Genomic DNA, 7898 nt, shown 5'->3' with positions numbered 1-7898 from the left:
CCGTGCATCCCCTGCCGTTTCCCTCTCCGTGCTAGGGTCACCCCGCAACTCACAACGGTCCGCGGGTACGGACGCACAGCCGCTTCACCGTCAACGTAATGGAGACAAACACACGCAGCACACGGTTTGCAAAGAGCGATAAAACACATGACACACCCCGCTGTACCTCCTGCATGGCTGGGCGGGTCCCGGGGCGCCCCTGCTCACGCACCAGGGCCCACCCGAGGCCGCCGAGCTGGACCCCCCAGGGGTGCCGCCGTTCAATCAGCACAGACGACGCGCTTGCCCTTGACAGAGTCCACACCGGTTCATTTCCCACCGGGGCCGGGTCTGACCTGACCCCTAGCCCATGTCACCCTGGTCCATGGGGCCGCACGAGGCGGCTCCAGCCAGACCCCCGGGGCATGGTGCCCACTCCCGCTTGCCCACCACAGGTGCCCCAAGGACAGCAGGCGGCGGGAAGGCCCCGCATCCAAGTGAGGGGTCCTCCGTCGCCCCCTCTGCACAGGGTGTGGCCACTCCCGGCCCCCATCCGGGCACCCAGCCTGGGGGTCCACTGGTCAAGACCCACTGGTCCACGGGGCTCCCAATGGAAACGGCGTTGGGGTCCTGCAGTTCATCTCGGCGGGTTTCCCTCGTGGCCCTCTGAGTCCTCCGCCCGCGGATCAGAGCTCCCGACTCCTCAGATCTTCCTTTGTGCCCTGAATAACGACATTTTTATTTTTTTGTCCCATCCCCGTGTCCCCCCCTACCGCAGGGGCTCCTCTGGGCGGCTTCCTGTCTCCCCGGCATCTGCCCACCCGGGGCTGAGTCTGCGCCCTGGCACCTGCCAGCCCTCAGAACCCTCAGACTCTCTATCTGTCACCCCACAACCTCTTGTTGCTTGCGGTCCCCAGGCCGAGCCCAGGGGGATTTACAAAACGTGTGTTCGGGATTTACTGCGCTCCTGAGCGTGGGGCTCCCCGCGCTTCGCCAACTGCGCAGCCACTGCCGCCCGTTGCAACCACGCGCTGTCCTCCCAGGCTCCTCGCGGGACCGCAATCAGAAATATCCTGGGCTTGGGGGCCGCCTACTCGCCTGTCGTGTGAGCGGGAAAGGGGGTCCGCACCCTGGGTTCGCTGCGGGCTGGCCCTTATGTCTGGTCACCGGCATTTCTGGACGTCACTGGTTGGGATTTTCAGGGGCCACTGCCCTAGGTCGTCCCACATGCACCCCAAGTGTCCCCCCCCCCGCCCTGGTCTGGGCCCCTCGGCCGCATCTGGACGCCCCCGCAGATGGGGACCCTGGGGACCCAGGGCACGTTTGTTTCCCACCTGATGAGTGCATCAAACATAAAGCGTCTACGCTCCCACTGAGAAGTAAGTGAGCAAGGAGGCACCAGCCCCGGCAACGCAGGGGGATCCCTGGCCAGGCGGCCGCCCCATATGCCACAAGAAGGCTGCTGAGAAGATCCGCCCGGCAGCAGGTGGCATCCGCCGGGGCCCCCCAGCTGCCCGGCCCTCTCCCAGGCCGCCCGCCCGGCTCCACCATGGGGTCCCCAGGCTGGGGTCTGGGTGCAGGGGCGGGGGGGCTGGACGGGCAGGGGCCGGGAGGCTGGGACCCCGGGAGGAGTCCTGGGGCTGAGATGGGTCAGACGGAAGCCCCCCAAAAAACATGTCCTCGTGCTAATGTCCGTGACCCCCAACCAGGTCCTCGTTGGGGAACAGGGCTGCAGACATAACGAGTGGATGACCATGCGATGCAATCGTCTTGGACTAACCAGGTGGTCCCGAGACCCGACCACAGGGTCCTCAGGAGAGAAGGGGACACGCCGGGTGGAGGGCGTGTGCGGTGCTGCGGCCACGGAGACAGCAGGAGCAGGAGGTGGCTGCCCCGGGGGCGGCAGGGGGTCGCCGTCCTGCTGGCCCCTCCGCACTTCAGACTCCACACCCGGGAGGAGTGTTGCTGTTGGTCGCAGCTCCGGGGTCCTGACGGGCTGGTGGCCCCAGGGGGTCGCTGCAGACCTAACGCTGCTGCTTCGGGTCACCTGCCCAGGGGGCGGGCTGGAGATCTCACAACATCTGAGTGGCGCCGTGGGGCCGGCAGGGACGGAGGGGCTGGCACCCCCTCGTGCAGAGGGGCAACCAGGGCTCCCAGTGGTCAACGCCTTGCCCTGGTCCTGCGGCCCTGGGGACTGGCGGGAGCAGAGACGTGAGCCTGCTGTCCCAGCTCCCTCCACATGCAGGGCTCAGCCCCCGCCAGTGCCCCCTGCCCCCAGGTCCCCCCAGGTCCTCCCAGGTCCCCGCAGCCCCTGGGGGTGCTGCTCATCTCACTTTAGGTGGCCGGAGCGTGTGGCTGCTGGAGGCCGGTCAGCGTGCTGGGAGGACACACAGGGCTCTGCTGGGCCAGGGGGGCAGAGGGGCCGCAGGGCGGGGCGGGGCAGGGCCGGGTCTTCCTGGAGGCACCACACTTCCACCTTCCCAGACCCTGAGAGGCAGAGGAGCCCTGGCCATGGGGTGGGCCTCCCTGGGGACCCCGTCCACCCACTCTGCCCCCCGTGGTCAGGCGTCATAGGCCGTGACAAGTACCCAGGACCCAGGATTCTTGCAGCAGCCTGCACCTGGGAGCACTCTCCCCAGGGACGTGGCCCCGACCTTCATTCTGTCAGACACACGCTTCTGTCTGTCCCTCCATCCACCCGGGAGGGACCCCCCAGCAAGAAAGACAGTTCTTGGTCCCCCAAGGTGTAGGCCCTAATTCTTCCCCCCCCCCCGCCCCCCATGGCCGCTGCTCTCCAGCCACCAGGGTCCCGGCGGGAGGGGGCACAGGGAGGGGGCCTCCCCGACAAGGCTCCTGGGCTTGCCAGCTGCACATCTCAGTGGACACGTTGCTTCCAGTGTTTGGATCTTTCTGAAATGGGGTTGCTCCTCACCTTCCGGGACCCAAGGCCCCTCTGTGCCCACAACGGCCCCGCCCCCTCCGGGCACCCAGACCGCCCTCCCCAGACCAGCCCCCACCCCCACCTCCGCCCCCAGACCAGCCCGCCACTTACTCTTGGGTCTAGGTGCAGAAGGTTCTACTTTGATGAAGGCCGAGGACCTGTTTCCTTTCCGCTTTCTGCGTTTTCCCTGGGAAATGTCTGTCCACATCGAAGTCTTGGGGGGGGGGCTCCTCTCATAACCCCCTCAGCTCCCGGATTCTCTGCAGATGACCTTGCCTGCGGTGTGAGGTAGGGGTGCAGGGTCACTGCCCACCCGCCTGGGCCACGCCTCCCACCCCATTTGCTGAGGACACACCCCTTCCGCCGGGAGTTTCCCAGCTGAGCCTTCAGGGCAGGGCCCTCAGATGGCCCTGGGCCTGACCCTGTGGCGCTGACCCTGTGGCACTGGCCCTGTGGAGCAGCTGTGCTGGCCCTGCCTCCCCCTCGAGGCGAGGCTGGCTCCCTCAGGCTCTCAGCACATCTGTGTGTCCCTTTCATTTGGCTGCTTCCATCCTATGAGCAGCCCCTGGGGGGTATTTCACGAGGTCATGGAGCAACCTGGGGGGCCGCAGTGGCCTCACTGCCGCACCTGCCGACCTAACGGACACCGCGCACTTGGTCCCGGAGCTCCGACTACCCTCAGGGCTTCAGCGATTTGGTTCATTCCTGAGGCCTTGCACGTCTCTCGTTAAATGGATTTTTACATATTTTATTTTTTTTTAGAAGTGGTCTTATATTTTTAAAGGACTTTTCTATTTATTTGAGAGACACAGAAAGAGACGGAGAGAGAGAGAGCGCGCGCACAAGCAGGGGGAGGGGCAGAGGGAGAGGGAGAAGCAGACTCCCCATGGGGCAAGGAGCCTGATGCGGGGCTCGACCCCAGGACCTCGACCTGAGCCAGAGGCAGGTGCTCAAGTGACTGGGCTCCTCGGGTGCCCCTGATTTTTTACATGTCTTTTTTTTTTTAATTCTTTTAAAATTTTTATTTACTTATGATAGTCACAGAGAGAGAGAGAGAGAGGCAGAGACACAGGCAGAGGGAGAAGCAGGCTCCATGCACCGGGAGCCCGATGTGGGATTTGATCCCGGGTCTCCAGGATCGCGCCCTGGGCCAAAGGCAGGCGCCAAACTGCTGCGCCACCCAGGGATCCCTGATTTTTTACATGTCTTAAGACTTTATTTATTTGGGGGGGGGGTGGAAAGAGAATCCCAAGCAGACACCCCACTGAGCGAGGAGCCCGACGCAGGACTCGATTCCAGGACCTCAGGGACACGACCTGAGCCCAAGGCAGATGTTCAACCGCTGAGCCCCCCAGGCGTCCCCTTGCCTTGTTTCTGATCTTAGGGGCCAAGCTTCAGTCTCTCCCATCGAGCGGGACGCTCACTGTGGGGTTTTCATAGGCGCCTTGAGCGAGGTGGGGGGCTTGCTTCCCTGCTCTTCTGCCCCCCACGGGACCGAGCCACATCGGTGTTTATCAGCTGCACGTCCCCAGCGCCACCTGACAGTGATGGGCTCCCTCCTTATCTCAGTAATGAAACCACAGAAGAGGCCATAAATCCAGGAAAATTAAAGCATGGGCATCTGCTGATCAGAATCAGCACGTCCTACAGCTGCTCTCGGCTGGGGGAGGGGGCCGGAGCTGGGAGAGGCTCCCGGAGAGGAGGTGTTCCCCTGCTCCTCGGCTACCCGCGGGCCTGCGTGTGTCCAGGGCCCTGTCCTGGTCGGGGTTGCACAGCGGGGAGGCCTTGCCCGGGGACCCCCAGGACCAAAGAGGGACCCTGAGGGGCTGAGCTCCCGGCGCCAGCCCCTGACTCAGTGGGGACGTGGCGCCGGCCTACGAGCCCAGGTGTGTGGGTGCCCAGGCTGTGGACTGCGCTGGGAGCCAGGGAGCCCCCACATTACTTCGTGAGGTCCCCCAGGACCCCCACATCCAGAGCACCTTGCTCACGCCCCTAGTTGGACGCAGCGTGTGTCCTGGCCCATGCCCCACGTCCTCGGTTCCCCGGGTCCAGCCTGGCGTGGGATCTGCGCCCCTGTAGCTGACTCTGCCTCTAAGCTAAGGCAGGTCTTCCCCGGGGCTGGGGGCGTTTCCGTCCCCTCCCGTGGGCCCGGGCTGCGCTCTGCCGACAGGCCCTGCTCCCTGGGCACCAATCTGCCCGAGTGGACCAGTGGTCACTCTCTGGGGCCTTGGCTCCGGGCCGCTTGCATTTTCAAGACAATGCACGTCCTGCACCCTAGCCCTGGCTGTGGCTCCCGTGGGCTCCCTTCCTGAGGCTGGGGAAGCAGGGCTGCCCCTTCATGCTGCACGGTGGCCACAGTACGGCTTTTGAGGGATGGTCCCGGAGGGACTGGTGCACTGACTGAACGCAGGGTCAATCCAGCAGCCGGGAACCCCGGGGGCGCTAGTCCAACACCCCGCTCTCCCCACCACACCTGCTATGAGGCCTCCCCTGGCCAGCCTCCATCCCACCTCCCAACTCCGCGCCCCTGGCTGGTCCCACGGGGCCGTCCCCAGGCGGGGGCAGCGCGTGGGGGGGGATGGGAGCCCATAGACTCCACCCGGGACTTAGCCAGGACTGGTGCTTGCCCACTGAGGATGCAGGAGGGTTCTGGAAGCCCCCACTTTAGGCTGGAGTCCCCCCGCTGCCCATGCACGGGCCGCAGCTTCCAGGGCCCAGCTCTCCTCGGGGCCAGGTCCCGCGTCCCGCAGCATCTCCTTCAAGAGCCGCCCGCTTACCAGGGTTAGCCCTCCGAGGCCGAGTCGGCGATCATGGGAAATTCCTGCCAGGGCGGCCGGCATCCCCCGGCTGGGCGGGCTGGTGGGCTTGGTGTGGCAGCCCCCCACCCCGGAACTGCCAAGCAGCAGGGCAGGGAAGCGGCATTAGGTGGACCGAAGGGAATGGTAAGCAAGCGGGCCCGCCTCACAGTAAATCATGGAAACACCGTTGGGGTCCCGGCTCTGCCTGCCGGGTGGTGGCTGGGGTGTGTGGGCACCTCACCCGCTGCCCCAGGCCCCTCCTGAGGGTGCAGGGGTGGGCGGGCTCCCTACCTCTGCCACAGCTGGGGGCGGTGCAAATGGCCCCTGATCCGTAAAGATAGAACACGTGCCCTGGGGCGCATGCGGAAGGGGAGCGGGGAATCAGCCGCTGGCCTCCGGGCAGGGCCCCCCCACCTCTGCAGCCCCGCGTCCCGCCCCCACCCACCCCATGGCTGAGCGCAGGTGCACGGCCCACAGGGCTACAGAGCCCGGGGGGGGGGGGGGGGGGGGGGGGCTCAGCGCATCACCTGTCTGCACGTCCGGGGCTGCCCGGCTCGTCCTGCAGGTGTCGCCAGGTCCTGGGGTGGCCCCGAGTCCCCTGGGTCTGAGGGTCCCCTCCTGGCGGGGCTGTGAGCTCCAGCACTTGGCCCCCGGGGGTGGGCGCAGCGAGGAATCCGGGGACGCATCTCGGGGTTCTCGGTGCCCCGAGGGTGTGAGTTGCCCCAGGGTTCCTGGGGAGGGTCAGGCTGCCGAGGCTGGGGCGTGGGGCCGGCAGCGACCTGGGGATCTCTCTGGGCCGGGCCTTCCTGCAGGCAGAGGGGCTGGTGGAGCTGGCGGCCCGGGAGGACTTGGGGCAGGAGGGAGGCCTGACATCTGCCTCCGGCCGCTCGCTTTCCCACGGCCCCATCCAAGTCCTGGAAGCACCCCGGCCAGGGCTCACCCCCATCTGCTCACCCAGGTCGGCCCTCGCCCCTCCCCCGGGCTGTGATCCTGGGGGGCCCCGTACCCGGCTCCCCCGCACCCCCGGCTGAGCACCCCCTCAGAGGAGGCCCCCACGCCAGCCAGGAGGCGGCCCAGACGCTAGCTTCCCATGAGTCTACTGCTGCCCCGGCTCGCCCAGATGTGGCCCCAGAGCGGTGAGGATCCCAAGGGACGCCAGGCGCTGGGAGGCCAGGGGCTCCGTTCCCCGACCCGGGCCGGCCCCACGGTGGGCACCCCTGCGGCCGCACAGCTCTCCCCTCCGGGGCCCCTCGGCGTCACTGAGCGTGATCCTCACACCACGGGGAACGTACAGCTTCCAGCACATCACAGAGCCGCGCCACCGTCACCTCTGCCCATTTTTAGAACATTTCCGTCACCCGGGAGGACGCTCACCTCCGCCCCCTCCCCGGGCCCCAGCGATCCATTCCCCCTGACTCGTGGCCGTGCCTGTTCCAGATGCTTCCGGAGGCAGAACCGCCTGCATGCGGCCCCTGTATCCGCTCCCACCTCGGAGCCTCAGGTTCCCGCGCCGCCTCGTCCCCGCAGCGCGGCGACCGCTCCCGTTCACGGCTGAGTAACGCTCCATCGCGGGGCGGCCCACGTCCGCGTTGCCGTGTGCCCGCGGGTCGCTCCGGTTGTTTCAAGTGTGGGGAACCCAGGAACAGTCAGGGGCCCCCTCCCACGCAGCCCTTCCCCCCACGTGGTTTCCCCGGGGGGCCTGAGGCCTGAACTGCCCCCCCACCTCCAGCACAGGCAGCCAGGGGACCGCCCCCCTCTCCACGAGCTGACCCCACCCGGCCTCGTCCCCTCCCGCACCACGTCCTCGGCCTCGGAGCCGTGCTCCCCGCCATCTCTCCACCCTTCCCAGGCTCCGTGTGCGGCGGCGCGGGCAGGACAGGACAAGCCCCACGTGCAGTGATGGCAGGAAGCTCTGGGCGCCCACAGCCTGTGCCTTGCCACCCAGCGGTCGTCAAACAGAACGGTTCTGCACTCAGCCCTGTTCCCGATTGATCATCTAATATCAAAACTTTAAAAAATCCCTGTTGCCGGGTTGAGACTCCAGAGAACATCTGAAACCCCAGGGCCCCCTGAGCCTCCCTGCAAGTGCAGGGCGGGGTGCTCGGCAGTCAGCCAGCCGCCGGGACGCCCACCCCGGGTGGTGGGATCCCCGGCCCGGGTCCCCTCCAGGCTCCCCGGGC

The 7898-nt window shown here is 66.8% G+C and overlaps 1 long non-coding RNA gene across 2 annotated transcripts; it reads right to left on the bottom strand.

Moving 5' to 3' along the window:
• Window positions 1-292: 292 nt before the first annotated feature.
• LOC112909138 (uncharacterized) lies at window positions 293-7363 on the bottom strand. Of its 2 annotated transcripts, XR_012000692.1 has the most exons (6): window positions 6246-7363; window positions 6010-6069; window positions 3032-3196; window positions 2313-2466; window positions 1760-2173; window positions 293-701 (listed from the first exon to the last, which is right to left on the bottom strand). It is a non-coding gene; the product is annotated as an uncharacterized lncRNA (long non-coding RNA). The 2 variants fall into 2 exon arrangements; XR_003233051.2 differs by lacking the exon at window positions 6010-6069 and having other exon boundaries at window positions 293-2173.
• Between the last annotated feature and the right edge of the window lie 535 nt (window positions 7364-7898).

This window comes from Vulpes vulpes, chromosome 3, assembly GCF_048418805.1.
Source record: "Vulpes vulpes isolate BD-2025 chromosome 3, VulVul3, whole genome shotgun sequence".
Lineage (NCBI taxonomy): Eukaryota > Metazoa > Chordata > Mammalia > Carnivora > Canidae > Vulpes > Vulpes vulpes.
Note: the sequence above shows the minus strand (reverse complement) of the source record. Positions and strands in the feature narration are given on the sequence as shown.